Source organism: Schistocerca nitens, chromosome 1 (genome assembly GCF_023898315.1).
Source record: "Schistocerca nitens isolate TAMUIC-IGC-003100 chromosome 1, iqSchNite1.1, whole genome shotgun sequence".
Taxonomy (NCBI): domain Eukaryota; kingdom Metazoa; phylum Arthropoda; class Insecta; order Orthoptera; family Acrididae; genus Schistocerca; species Schistocerca nitens.
In genome coordinates, this window is record NC_064614.1 from 1,029,437,578 (window position 1) to 1,029,453,467 (window position 15,890).

A 15,890-nucleotide genomic window follows, 5' to 3' on the forward strand; every position below is an offset into this window, starting at 1 on the left:
AGTGGATTGCCTATGGAGCCCTAGCAGTGAACAAAAGCACAATGAGTCGTTGGGCAGGGCATCTGTCGTCATCGGAAGAAGGTGCCGGTCAGCAAATGGTTCAAATGTACTGTAAGACGTCGTGGTCTCCTGACCTTCATTGCTTACATATTCCGCCCTCACAATCATATTCCACGCATCAAGACGCTTCATTCGAACCTGACGTTGATAAGATAAAGTCAATGTTGTATGAATTCATGTAAACGATATGCAAATAACAAGTGCGCACTGGGCTTGAAATACCGGCTGGCATACACAAATACATTCCAGACACGACGGTCACAGGAGATTTTAGTTCGACAGAGGCAGACCACACACCTGGAGGCCGGTCCCTTCAGAGGACGAGTCAACCTCGGCCACCCGTTGAGCAGACAGCGTGTGCCTGAGTGAAAGGGGGAACGACCTCGTGTTCGGCTTAAAAGCAAATTCCGCTACATTGTGTAGGAACATCCAACCTACGCATTCTTCACACATAGCATGCAGTTTCAGAGATTTCACAGGGAGACAACAAATACCAAACGCCGATACTACAGATTTCCAGATTGGTCGCCTTAAACGAAATGTCATTCTCCCGTTTTAGAAGAGCAATGCTGATTGGCAGACTATATTTCTGACGCCTTGAGCCGAAGGAGTAATGGAAGAGACCAAAAGATATACCCCTTCACGTCTGGCGTGGAGAGGCACCGTTCTGCTGTCGCTCTTGGAGCAAGGAAAAAGTCTCTCCTCAGTACTTCACTGGGAGAGCATCTCTGTCGAGAGCGAATCGAAGTGCGACTCTATATTGAGTCCTTGGGATTAAGCATTGTTCACTGTGTTGGCCAACACACTTATTGTGCGGTGTGAACGGACAGAGTTATAGTTAAACGCCTGCGAGCGAATTTTTGAGTGGAATTGCGGTGGACTGGTTATCTGACTGGTGTACCACGCCAATAGTTAGACTAGGGGCGAATAGGAATCCTTGACATCGTCAAGGCGTAGGGAGAGTTTGATTGGCAAAGGTCTATCCAGATAAAAGAAGAGTAATCTTATTTGTCAGCAGCGAGCGGCACAGACAGCAGTCATCGCAGCTTACAGTATTGTGTGCTACAGCCATTGCGAGCCCCATATTTCCTCCACAACAGTACACTTCACTGCATTTCACATGTGACAGCCTCGACCATACCTAGCAACATTTTAAAGGATAATTATTCAAATTGAGTAGGGGCGCCTCTCAGCCATTCTGCCAAGGCAATAACAATCTTAAACTTTGTATAGAAATTTCATTAGCGAATCCTATCCTTGAGAGGTAACTTCACATTCCAAAAAGAACCAGGATATAACTAGTTTAATTCATAACTAAAAGTGCCATTGTGATTTCTCAGAATTTTTGCAAAATAAATAATAATTTTCGTTAGTTTCATGTTTTTCTTACACTAACTAGCACTACTCCAGTACCAAATTATCCCACTAGTTACGTAAGAAATTTTTGTGAATTTTTGTGTCATTTCCTTACAGCGGACGACTCCAGAAGCTATTTATTGCTGAAAATTTTTCAGGCATTTCTCTTTAGAACGTTAGGAGCGTCTTTCTGACTTCTGTAGTAGTGTGGGGGTGGAAATTGCATCTTGTGGGAGCCACAGGGTAAAGGGTACATCTCCGATTAATCCGTTGCACAGAATAACAGAATAGCAGATCAACCCCACGCTCACAGAAAATGGCGACCCTGCCAGGATAGGTAAAGTATGTAAGCTACCAGGATAGGAAAGTGTCAGGATAGTAAGGTATGGCAGGTCGCAGCAGTAGCACTTTGAAGAACTTTTTTTCATGTATTAAATAGCTATTTGCAAAGATTGGGATCATAATAGATACAGGTAGAGAAGAAAGCAGAATTATAGGGAAGAGGGCATGTGTTATTGAGTTGGAAAATTATGCATTTTTACTATTTTTGTGTAGCTGTTAGCTCATAGGATTTTCAGGTGATAGGCACAGACGCAGAGTGACGTGGAGACGCAGTGTGACGCAGCATCATATAAGTTAGAATTAAGAAATAACATTTTTCTCCCTTTGCAAGCGCACAGGTAGAGATTGGAGACTGTAGCAGAGCAGACAGAACATTAGCCGAGAAGTAACGACGTTGTTGTTGTTGGCTCAACCAACTGGTAAGTGGTCGTACAGTTTTGTAGATAGGGTTGTGGTGTGCTGAAAGAATTTCTATGTTAATGATAGCACAAGCCAAAAGGTTACGTGAGAGACAGGAAGTAGACAAGATGGGGGAGAATCAACCAGATAGACAGCAAGTAAACGAGCTTATTGAGAATAGGACAGAAGGTGAACCTGAGAATAGGACAGACGGTGAATCAGAGAATAGGACAGTCGGGGAGCTGCAGAATCAGCAGGCCCAGGTAGACTGGGATAAAATTGAGACAGATCAGACAGATGGGAATCGAAGGGATGAGAACATCGGATTTCCAGAATATGAAATTCCAGGTGGGGCACATTCTGAGCCAGAAACAGACAGCCCACGTAGGAAATGGCAAAGATTAGAAGCGAAACTAGCACAGGAAACGCGTTTGTTTGCCACATATTCAGGGACAGTATACGCGTCAATACAGTCAATGAACCGGCAGTTAGCTAACTTTCAAAGAGAAGCAGACAGTGAGGAAGAGGAGGAAATTTAGAATACGTCGAACCTATCGGAAACATTCTAAATATGCCCCAACAGCAGACACAGAATTTTGCGGACTTACGAGCGCCACGAAAAGGTTCCGTAACAGACGCAACTGTATCTGCAAACACAAGACATACACAACAGAGAGGGCAGAATGCGGAGTTGTTTGCGCCACGTAATGGTTCAATGACAAACGCAACTAGTCCTCAACACAGACAGCACGGATTATTGCAGTTATCAAACTTAGAAACGCCACAGCATAGCCCAGTAAACGACGTAACTGGCCTAGTGGAAAACAATAGATCGAAAATACATAGTTCAGCAGAAGGTAGTTTTACAGAACAGGACGCGATCACGGATTGTTGTTGTTGTGGTCTTCAGTCCTGGGACTGGTTTGATGCAGCTCTCCATGCTGCTCTATCCTGTGCAAGCTTCTTCATCTCCCAGTACCTACTGCAACCTACATCCTTCTGAATCTCCTTAGTGTATTCATCTCTTGGTCTCCCTCTACGATTTTTACCCTCCACGCTGCCCTCCAATGCTAAATTTGTGATCCCTTGATGCCTCAAAACATGTCCTACCAACCGATTCCTTCTTCTAGTCAAGTTGTGCCACAAACTTCTCTTCTCCCCAATCCTATTCAATACCTCCTCATTAGTTACGTGATCTACCCACCTTATCTTCAGCATTCTTCTGTAGCACCACATTTCGAAAGCTTCTATTCTCTTCTTGTCCAAACTATTTATCGTCCATGTTTCACTTCCATACATGGCTACACTCCATACAAATACTTTCAGAAACGACTTCCTAACACTTAAATCTATACTCGATGCTAACAAATTTCTCTTCTTCAGAAACGCGATTTCCTTCCCATTGCCAGTCTACATTTTATATCCTCTCTACTTCGACCATCATCAGTTATTTTGCTCCCTAAATAGCAAAACTCCTTTACTACTTTAAGTGTCTCATTTCCTAATCTAATCCCCTCAGCATCACCCGATTTAATTTGACTACATTCCATTATCCTCGTTTTGCTTTTGTTGATGTTCATCTTATATCCTCCTGTCAAGACACTGTCCATTCCGTTCAACTGCTCTTCCAAGTCCTTTGCTGTCTCTGACAGAATTACAATGTCATCGGCGAACCTCAAAGTTTTTACTTCTTCTCCATGAATTTTAATACCTACTCCGAATTTTTCTTTTGTTTCCTTTACTGCTTGCTCAATATACAGATTGAATAACATCGGGGAGAGGCTACAACCCTGTCTCACTCCTTTCCCAACCACTGCTTCCCTTTCATGCCCCTCGACTCTTATAACTGCCATCTGGTTTCTGTACAAATTGTAAATAGCCTTTCGCTCCCTGTATTTTACCCCTGCCACCTTCAGAATTTGAAAGAGAGTATTCCAGTTAACATTGTCAAAAGCTTTCTCGAAGTCTACAAATGCTAGAAACGTAGGTTTGCCATTTCTTAATCTTTCTTCTAAGATAAGTCGTAAGGTTAGTATTGCCTCACGTGTTCCAACATTTCTACGGAATCCAAACTGATCTTCCCCGAGGTCCGCTTCTTCTGTCTGTCTGTAAAGAATTCGCGTTAGTATTTTGCAGCTGTGACTTATTAAACTGATAGTTCGGTAATTTTCACATCTGTCAACACCTGCTTTCTTTGGGATTGGAATTATTATATTCTTCTTGAAGTCTGAGGGTATTTCGCCTGTCTCATACATCTTGCTCACCAGATGGTAGAGTTTTGTCATGACTGGCTCTCCCAAGGCCATCAGTAGTTCTAATGGAATGTTGTCTACTCCCGGGACCTTGTTTCGACTCAGGTCTTTCAGTGCTCTGTCAAACTCTTCACGCAGTATCTTATCTCACATTTCGTCTTCATCTACATCCTCTTCCATTTCCATAATATTGTCCTCAAGCACATCGCCCTTGTATAAACCCTCTATATACTCCTTCCACCTTTCTGCCTTCCCTTCTTTGCTTAGAACTGGGTATCCATCTGAGTTCTTGATATTCATACAAGTGGTTCCCTTCTCTCCAAAGGTCTCTTTAATTTTCCTGTAGGCAGTATCTATCTTACCCCTAGTGAGACAAGCCCCTACATCCTTCCATTTGTCCTCTAGCCATCCCTGCTTAACCATTTTGCACTTCCTGTCGATCTCATTTTTGAGACGTTTGTATTCCTTTTTGCCTGCTTCATTTACTGCATTTTTATATTTTCTCCTTTCATTAATTAAATTCAATATTTCTTCTGTTACCCAAGGATTTCTATTAGCCCTCGTCTTTTTACCTACTTGATCGTCTGCTGCCGTCACTACTTCATCCCTCAGAGCTACCCATTCTTCTTCTACTGTATTTATTTCCCCCATTCCTGTCAATTGTTCCCTTATGCTCTCCCTGAAACTCTCTACAACCTCTGGTTCTTTCAGTTTATCCAGGGCCCATCTCCTTAAATTCCCACCTTTTTGCAGTTTCCTCAGTTTCAATCTGCAGTTCATAACCAATAGATTGTGGTCAGAATCCACATCTGCCCCTGGAAATGACTTACAATTTAAAACCTGGTTCCTAAATCTCTGTCTTACCATTATATAATCTATCTGATACCTTTTAGTATCTCCAGGATTCTTCCAGGTATACAACCTTCTTTTATGATTCTTGAACCAAGTGTTAGCTATGATTAAGTCATGCTCTGTGCAAAATTCTACAAGGCGCTTCCTCTTTCATTTCTTCCCCTCAATCCATATTCACCTACTATCTTTCCTTCACTCCCTTTTCCTACTGACGAATTCCAGCCACCCATGACTATTAAATTTTCGTCTCCCTTCACTACCTGAATAATTTCTTTTATCTCGTCATACATTTCATCTATTTTTTCATCATCTGCAGAGCTAGTTGGCATATAAACTTGTACTACTGTAGTAGGCGTGGGCTTCGTGTCTATCTTGGCCACAATAATGCGTTCACTATGCTGTTTGTAGTAGCTTACCCGTATTCCTATTTTTTTATTCATTATTAAACCTACTCCTGCATTACCCCTATTTGACTTTGTATTTATAACCCTGTAATCACCTGACCAGAAGTCTTGTTCCTCCTGCCACCGAACTTCACTAATTCCCACTATATCTAACTTTAACCTATCCATTTCCCTTTTTAAATTTTCTAACCTACCTGCCCGATTAAGGGATGTGACATTCCACGCTCCGATCCGTAGAACGCCAGTTTTCTTTCTCGTGATAACGACGTCCTCTAGAGTAGTCCCCGCCCGGAGATCCGAATGGGGGACTATTTTACCTCCGGAATATTTTACCCAAGAAAACGCCATCATCATTTAATCATACAGTAAAGCTGCATGTCCTCGGGAAAAATTACGGCTGTAGTTTCCCCTTGCTTTCAGACGTTCGCAGTACCAGCACAGCAAGGCCGTTTTGGTTATTGTTACAGTGCCAGATCAGTCAATCATCCAGACTGTTGCCCCTGCAACTACTGAAAAGACTGCTGCCCCTCTTCAGGAACAACGCGTTTGTCTGGCCTCTCAACAGATACCCCTCCGTTGTGGTTGCACCTACGGTACGGCCATCTGTATCGCTGAGGCACGCAAGCCTCCCCACCAATGGCAAGGTCCAAGGTTCACGGGGGGATATCACGGGGGGATATCACGGATATCATGGGGGGATATCACGGATATGCTACCAAAAATGAACGCTAGTATGACGAAACAGAATCAGGCTATTAAGACACGGATCCAACAGGATAATCAGAACTTGAGACAAGAGATTAAGACAGATCCAACAGGTTAAAATCCAGATGGAAGAAGGGATCGCCAGAATTGATAGTCAGATCACTCAGATAAACAAAGACGCGAAAGAATCTAGAGAAAGAATTTAGGTACTAACACAAGATCAGCGGCAATTACGCACTGACGTGGACAAGGTCCAATTGGACATCGTAAACGTTGACAAAATGGTGGAACGTTTTACGAAAAAAGCCACTCGAACAGCAATACAAATTTCGGAAGAACAAGCAATTCAAAGCAAGGTCGCAAAGGTTGCACTGAAAAAAATATGATCAGCGGATTAATGAAATAGAACTTAAAAACAAAGATGAGTTTGAAAAGCTTCGAACAGAGTTGATAGAAACTATCAAAGAAAAGATGGAGCCTGATTACACCTGTAGCGAAACAACTGACGCGTCAAGCATTAATTCAATACACGAACACGCGCCGTCTAAGAAAGTTCAAGTAGAACCAAGGCTAGACGTAACACTCGCGCAGAAATCGAAACAGAAAACCCCGATTAAAGTAATACATGGCATGCCACAGGACCAGGCACAGTACCTAGAAAAACGGAACACATACATTCAGCCGATACCAATCGAAAGACAGGCAACTGATCCAGTAAATCCAACGACACAACATAATAGCAGCACAGGTACTATACCACGAACGACGATAGTAGAAACACACGAACAACACTTTTGTTCACCAATGATACGATATGACACGGATATGAGTCAGGAAATTGAGAATAGGCAGACAGGCAGTAGATTACCAGAGAATAAACACGACGACACAAGCAGTGGCAGATTATTTGAGTCCATGAATCAGCCACAAACCGGATTTATGAGTAGATATGATACAGACCACTTCCTTACAGTTAGAAAATTTCAACATTTCAAGGAAGAAGGCGGTAGCTTGCATGCACGCACATTCATCGACCAGTATCAAGTAGGCTTACCAAACCACTGCAGCGTAGCTCACAAACTTGACTTCATTTGTGCACACATATCAGGGACATTAGCAGAGGTGATGCAAAAGATCGCGGCTACCTGTACGTCTTACCTACAGTTCAGAACAGTATTTCTCGAAAGATATTGGTCCAAGGAGGCGCAAAACAAAATTAAATACGAGTTACTTCAGATGACACCATATGAAAACTCAGGAGAGAAAAGCGTGGTAAAATTCTTTGATACAATGGACAAAAAGAATCAATGCCTAGACAAACCATACAGTAACGGAGAGCTCATACGTCTGTGTAGAATGCAATTACCGGTAAAGTATCAACAGGCGACAGTAGGAAAAAATGAAAATACCGAAGAATTCAAAGAGGTTTTAAGGGAACTTGAATTTATGTTTAAAGAAGACGAGGCGAAAGAAAAAAGAAAGGAAAGGGAACAGCAAAAGGAGAGGACTAGGAACGAATATTCCAATAATAATAATAATCGTAATCCTAACACCAATAATTTCAGGCATTTTAACGGACAAGGACAGTGTCACAATGGAGACAACTGGCATAGAAACGAACAACAGAGAAAAGTGAAACCAGATGTAGAAGTTAGGCCATCAAACACTGCAAAACGTAAAGATTGAATTGAAAAATGCGGAAGAGGTTAGACAAACTAACGTCCACCCTATCTTACACTAACCACTAAATAAAAGTTAAATTAATAGATCAACAAAATAACACATCAATTAAAAGAAAAAGAGACACAATGCACACTAACAATCTCTTGTAGTATCAAGTACACTACAACATGCACACAAACAATAAATGGTACACAACAATTAAAAGAATGAAGAAGTGGTAGGACATAATTAGAATAAAGAAAAGAAATCATATATATATATATATATATATATATATATATATATATATATATATATATATATATATACAATAATTTTTGCCACAATCAGAAAATTTTTGCATTATATAAAATCAGAATTTTTTTTGTAAATAACAAATATATGTAAAACAAAAATTGTAAATATTTCTACGCGTCAGAGGGACATCGCCACCAACACCAATCACCAGCTCCCTTAACACCAGATGCTTCGAGATAGCGACAGAGAGAGTACAGACATGCTGAGAAAGCACTTAGGGCAATAACAACAACACGAAGACCAACGCCACACTGGAAATGCAGGTTGCAACCAGGTTGGACTTCAGGTGGACAACGCGCAGCACGGACATTTCATATGTCACGACACTGCTACACAACAGAAGAGCGTGGGGAGAATCGTAATACGACAAGATGACAATGAAAGTACAAAAAATTACTAAGATCTACAAACTCATCAAGTAACATTTGTAAAGGCAGTCAGATCATACAAATCATGTATCACTCCTACACTAAAATTCACATATTCCTAGCCCAAGAAGAACAGAAGAATGCAAGAAAGAAGAGAACAGAAGATGCAAGATGAAGAAGATACCTTTCCTTCCTATCCTACAAAGCAAATTGCTACCAACGTCTTTCCATGAACTTTGAGGCATAGCAACTACTACAACCACCTCTCCAAAAATAAACTTTGAATCGTCAAACAAATACAAGTGAACGGCAAACGGAATATTAAGTAGTACCAACCAACATTATCTAGAAATAGATTCAGCAAAATGAACAGTATTCTCCCTAGCACATCATCAAATTGCCATACCGAACCAGGTGTGAAGTACCAAGACGTCACAGCACAATATTGGGTGACGATCGTCGGTAGTCAACTATAATCATCGAACTGCCATACCGTCCCAGGTGTGACACCAAAGGAGTACCAAGACATCACTGTTTATGCAGTAAACCACAGTTATCATCATCATCGGTTAAAAGTACCACTCCATGATGACAATGTCAACAAGTAAGACCTGGCATCGCATGCTCGAGTGCTTCTCTCATGATTTGTGACACCCATACAAATGAGTCGACGCCTTCCAATATTTCAGTGGGGATCATCGAGCACAGAAACTGACGCAGCCAAAAAGGAAAAAAACTCATAAAACACAAATGTAGAGTTAAGGAAATGATATATTTGTAAAAGTTCCTTTTTCCTTTCTTGTAAAAGTAGTTATTTTTATTATGTATATAAAGTCCACAATTTATAGATACCTTAAACCTTTTGTAAAGAAACTTAGTTACTATAGTTATATAATCTCACAATCTCATGGAAAGTCTATTTATTTCTTTTATATGTAAAATTAGAAAAGGATTTATGCAGGAATTTTCTTCTTTAAGTAACATTCAAAAACACCTTTTTTGGGTAATAACATTTATACCAAGGATAGAATTAAGAGGAAACACTCCTTCACTATTACAAAAAAAAAAAGAAAGAAAACCACTGACACATAAAGAAAAGGGATAATGCCTAAATAAATAAAACAAAGTAACACAACAGAGCTTTTGTGAACATTTACACGAAGCTTAACTAAAGAAAAGATATAACCACACTAAAACATGATACAGTGTACACAAATGAGTTAAGAAAAATTAATATTGTAAAAACAATTTTTGGAAATGAAAAAGAAAACAGACACATACTGCCAATGACAGAGAATAACAATCTTTGTAAAGTCTATATTTGCCTAACAACAAAACATAAATTGTAGAATTAAAAAATAGAAACAATAGCTGTAAAGAAATCATTAAAAAAATTGTTAAGAATGGCTGAGAAAAGTTTATTGGAAAATCTAAAAGAACAGTATTTGCCTGACTGTTAATGTTACCTCGGCATTGACAAACCCCAGACAAAAATTTTGTCAGAAGGAGGGAGGTATGTGAGACGTGGTAGTCTCCTGACCTTGCCGGCCGTGTGGAGTGTGGCCATGCGGTTCTAGGTGCTTCAGACTGGAACCGCGTGACCGCTATGGTCGCAGGTTCGAATCCTGCCTGGGGCATGGATCTATGTGAGTCCTTTTGTTAGTTAGGTTTAAGTAGTTATAGGGGACTGATGACTATAGATGTTAAGTCCCATAGTGCTCAGAGCCATTTGAACCAACCATTTCTCCTCACCTTCATTGCTTACATATTCCGCCCTCACAATCATATTCTGCACGTCAAGACACTTCATTCGAACCTGAACTCGATAAGATAAAGTCAATGTTGTATGAAGTCATGTAAACGATATGCAAATAACAAGTGCACACCGGGCTTGAAATACTCGAGGCTGGTGTACACACATAGATTCCAGACATGACGGCCACAGGAGCTTTTAGTTCGAGAGAGGCAGACCATACAACGGGAGGCTGGTCCCTTCAGAGGACGACTCAACCTCAGCCACCCGTGGAGCAGACAGCGTGTGCCCGAGTGAAAGAGGGAATGACCCCGTGTTCGGCTTAAAAGCAAATTCCGCTACATTGTGTGGGAGCGTGCAACCTATGCATTCTTCACACATAGCACACAGTTTCAGAGATTTTTACAGGGAGACAGCAAACGCCAAACGCCGATACTACAGATATCTGGATTGTTCGCCTTAAACGAAACGTCATTCTCCCGTTTTAGAAGAGCGATGCTGATTGGCAGACGATATTTCTGTCGCCTTGAGTTGAAGGAGTAATGGAAGAGACCGAAAGATATACCCCTTCACGTATGGCATGGAGAGGCACCGTTCTGTTGTCGCTCTTGGAGCGAGGAACAAGTCTCGCCTCAGTACTCCACTGGGAGAGCACCTCTGTCGAGAGCGAATCGAAGTGCGACTCAATATTGAGTCCTTGCGATTAAGCGTTGTTCACTGTGTTGGCCAACACACTTATTATGCAGTGTGAACGGACAGAGTTATAGTTAAACGTCTGCGAGCGAATTTTTGAGTGGAATTGTGGTGGACTGGTTAACTGACCACGCCAATAGTTAGACTAGGGGCGAATAGGAATCCTTGACTTCATCAAGGCGTAGGGAGAGTTTGATTAGCAAAGGTCAATCCAGATAGAACGAGAGTTATCTTATTTGTCAGCAGTGAACGGCGCAGACAGCAGTCATCGCAGCTTACGGTATTGTGCGCTACAGCTCTTGCGAGCTCCTCCACAATAGTACACTTCAATGCATTTCACACGCAAGAGCCTCGACCATACCTAGCAACATTTTAAAGGATAATTATTCAAGTTGAGTAGGGGCGCTTCTCAGCCATTCTGCCAAGTCAATAACAATCTTAAACTTTGTATAGAAATTTCATTAGCGAATCCTATCCTTGAGAGGTAACTTCACATTCCAAAAAGAACCAGGATATAACTTGTTCAATTCATAACTAAAAGTGCTATTGTGATTTCTCAGAATTTTTGCAAAATAAATAATAATTTTCGTTAGTTTCATGTTTTTCTTACACTAACTAGCACTACTCCAGTACCCAAGTATCCCACTAGTTACTTAAGAAATTTTTGTGAATTTTTGTGTCATTTCCCTACAGCGGACGACTCCAGAAGCTATTTATTGCTGAAAGTTTTTCAGGCATTTCTCTTCAGAACGTTAGGAGCGTCTTTCTGACTTCTGTAGTAGTGTGGGGGTGGGAACTGCATCTTGCAGGAGACACAGGGTAAAGGGTACATCTCAGATTAATCCGTTGCGCAGAATAAGAGAATAGCAGATCAACCCCACGCTCACAGCACTATGGGACTTAACATCTGAAGTCATCAGTCCCATAGACGTAGAACTACTTAAAGCTAACTAACCTAAAGACATCAGACACATTCGTGCTCGAGGCAGGATTCGAACCTGTGAGCGTAGCAGCAGCGCGGTTCCGGACTGAAGGGCCTAGAACGACTCGGGCACAGCGGCCGGCTTGCCGGCCTGAATCAGAAATCTGTGACTCCTGCAGTGTTGCAAAGTCCAGACACTCTTATTCGAGGTGATCTACAGATCAATCAAAAACATCGCTGCTCAAGTGGACATGCCTTTGGTAGTGCTGGAACACTCAAAGGTGAGTGTTCCTTGGGTTCCTCGCCGCCTGATAGAAATAAATAGCAACGAAGGACCATTTGTGCAGAACCGCTTGCGCTTTAAAAGGCGATCACGACCATTTTTTTGTCAAAATTTATCATAGGCGATGAAACATGGGTTCATCACTTCACGGCAGTCCATGGAGTAACGGCACAATACCTCTCTTCTGCAGAAAACGTTCAAAGTTGAACCCTCTGACGGCAAAGTCATGGCAACGGTCTCGCTGGACTCTGAAAGGGTTATTCTGTTTGATGTTCTCCCTCATGGTGCAACTTTCAAATCTGAAGTGTATTGAGCTATCCTCAGAAAACTGAAGAAGCCTTCAGCGTGTTCGTCGTCACAAAAATGCAAACGTGACAACACAAGTCCCTACACAAGTTTGCACATATGTGAGAAGCTCACAAAACTTCATTCGACTGTTCTTCCTCATCCAGCTTACAGCCCGTATCTCGCTCCATCCAAGTTGCACTCCACGGGAAACAGTATGCGTATGATGGGAAGGTTGTTGGTGCAGCAAGGCGTTGGCTGTGACGTCGACCAGCGAAGTACCATGCGGACATACAGGCCATCGCCGTAAGGTGGCGTAAAGTCGTCGCACTGAACAGAAAGTATTTTCAAAAATAGTGTTTTGTAGCCAAAAGAGTGGAGACTAATATTGTGTACATAACAAAACCAACCTGCTTTCAGAAAAAAAGTGTTGGTATTATTTACTGAACGCCCCTCGATATAACTGGAGCCGGCCATGGTGGCCGAGCGGTTCTAGGCGCTACAGTCTGGAACCGCGTGACCGCTACGGTCGCAGGCTCGAATCCTGCCTCGGCCATGGATGTGTCTGGTCCTTAGGTTAGTTAGGTTTAAGTAGTTCTAAGTTCTGGGAGACTGATGACCTTAGAAGTTAAGTCCCATAGTGCTCAGAGCCATTTGAACCATTTGATATAACTGGAGCAGGGACGATTGGGGAAGCGTTCTAGCGATGATACGATTGCAAATGGGGGACATCCACCAATATATGCGTCTTTGACGATGGGTAGTTTATTATGACCTAACGTCTGGGAGCAAGCATCTAGGAAGCAGATTAGGTATTCTCGTTCTGTTGTCGTCAGCACCTATGGTAAGTTCAAATGGTTCAAATGGCTCTGAGCAGCATGGGACATCTGTGGTCATCAGTCCCCTAGAACTTAGAACTACTTAAAACTAACTAACCTAAGGACATCACACACATCCATGCCCGAGGCAGGATTCGAACCTGCGACCGTAGCGGTCACGCGGTTCCAGACTGAAGCGCCTAGGACCGCACGGCCACACCGGCCGGCCTATGATAAGTGACTGGAAGATGAAACCACGAGTAATTAGGAAGGTGTAGGACCTCCACTTCTGATGACAAAATGCAGAGCTCGAAGGCTTTCCCACTCTAGAAAGCAGGATAGATCTGGCAGAGTACAACATCGTTCAGCACAAATTTGCTAAATATGGGGCTCCATAGCAGACAGCACGTAAAGGTTCCCATGTCGACAGAATGGCATCGTTAGTTACTGGGCCGGGGATCTATGGGAACATATTGCCTCATCGGATGAAACACGTTTCTTGTTGCACCAGGTCGATGATCCTGTCCAGTCACATCATCGTCCAGACGAATGGCTACTCGAAACATGCACCACGCCAAGGACACACGCCGTTGGAGGCAGTATTATACTGAGGGACGCATTCTCCCGTGCTTCTGTCTTCCATGGAAGCGAAGGTTCCTTGGCGGTTGTGAACTATATGAATTCTATTACAGACCACCTTCATCCCTTCGTGCTTGATGTGTACCCCAAGGCGATGGCTTTTCCAATAGGATAATGATACATGTCACAAGCCTGCATCGTACTATAGTTAGTCTGAGGGAAATGATAGTGAATTGACGTTGATGTCTCAGCTGCGAAATTCGCCTGATCTGAACCTGATGGAACGTGTCTGTGACGCTGCGCAGCCACGGACTACCGACCAAGTCACGGTAAGTGTGTGACCAGTCCGTAGATATCTTGTGCCACATACCTCCTAAAACCTATCAAGGACTTGTCAAATTAGACGTTATATATTGTACTGTTTTGCAATTTTATGCCTTTTGTGTGTTCTACCTTCATACATAATTTGTCTTAGAAATATCAAAACACAGGTAATGTAGACCTGTTAGTTACATGTTAACAGTGTATGACAGTTATGATTAAAAATTGCCACTGTTAAGATTTGACGGCAGTAACACACTTGACAACCTGTACACTACGTGAGAGGACAGATTTTATATCTTATCGTATTAACCGGCCCAAATGTCACTACTTCGCTAGATTTCTTTCCTTTCTTAAGGAAATAAACTCTATTCAATATTTCGGCGATCCAACTGTTTGCTGTACTGCCAGTCGTCAAAATGGCTCTGAGCACTATGGGACTCAACTGCTGAGGTCATTAGTCCCCTAGAACTTAGAACTAGTTAAACCTAACTAACCTAAGGACATCACAAACATCCATGCCCGAGGCAGGATTCGAACCTGCGACCGTAGCGGTCTTGCGGTTCCAGACTGCAGCGCCTTTAACCGCACGGCCACTTCGGCCGGCCGCCAGTCGTCACTTCACAGCCCAGTTACGGCCGTGCAGAAAACAACAGATTGTAAAGTTTATGACGTGTTTGTGGGAAGACTGTTCGACACAGAGAAAAAAGACCCAACACACTGATGTGTGCACATGTTAATGTACCGCATATAAAAATATCTGCGCTTATCCCCGTTACATCCTGTATATGGCTACAGAATGTGTTATATGTCTTCATCATCTTTTACATAAATGGTATAGGTTCTCTGCAAAAAAATCAACTGGGCAGTGATCACGATGGATGGGTAGCTATTGCTAGAGGACAAAGGTGATTTTGAAAAAAAAAAAAGGTATTTATAGCAGGTTCTTATTTGTTCTGTGCCTGTAGTATTTTTAATACTGTTCTATAAGCTATATGTAAAATTTAGAGATATATATTGCTATTTATCATTGAGACAAAACGCTAGATTGCAGAGAGGCACAGTTTAACACAATCACACGAAAGATTTTAGCCACAGTCTTCGTCAGAAAAAGAGAACCACACACGATTCATTCACACAACAAGCACACATCACACACACATCACTGTCAACTCCAGCAGCTCAGGCAAGAAACAACTACGATGTGGGATGGTAGCTGCAACATGGAGGGGGTGGGGAAGGGGAAGATGAAGGGATAGCAGTGTGTAGTTGGGGGAAGAGAAGAGCACTGCCTGGCAGAGTGTGCTGGAACTAGAATGCCAAAAACGGCAGTGTCAGGAGTTTCTGGGCCAGGGAGGTGTGGTAAATGTGCTGAAATAGGAGAGGAGTGGGGAAACATGAGCCTTTTCACTGGAGGAGGGGGGCAAACAAAGAGTGTAGGAGATGGGAATGGGGAGGAAGTGATAAGACAGAGCAGCGCTGTTAGAGGCGCCATGTCACTGACTGCGCGGCTCCTCC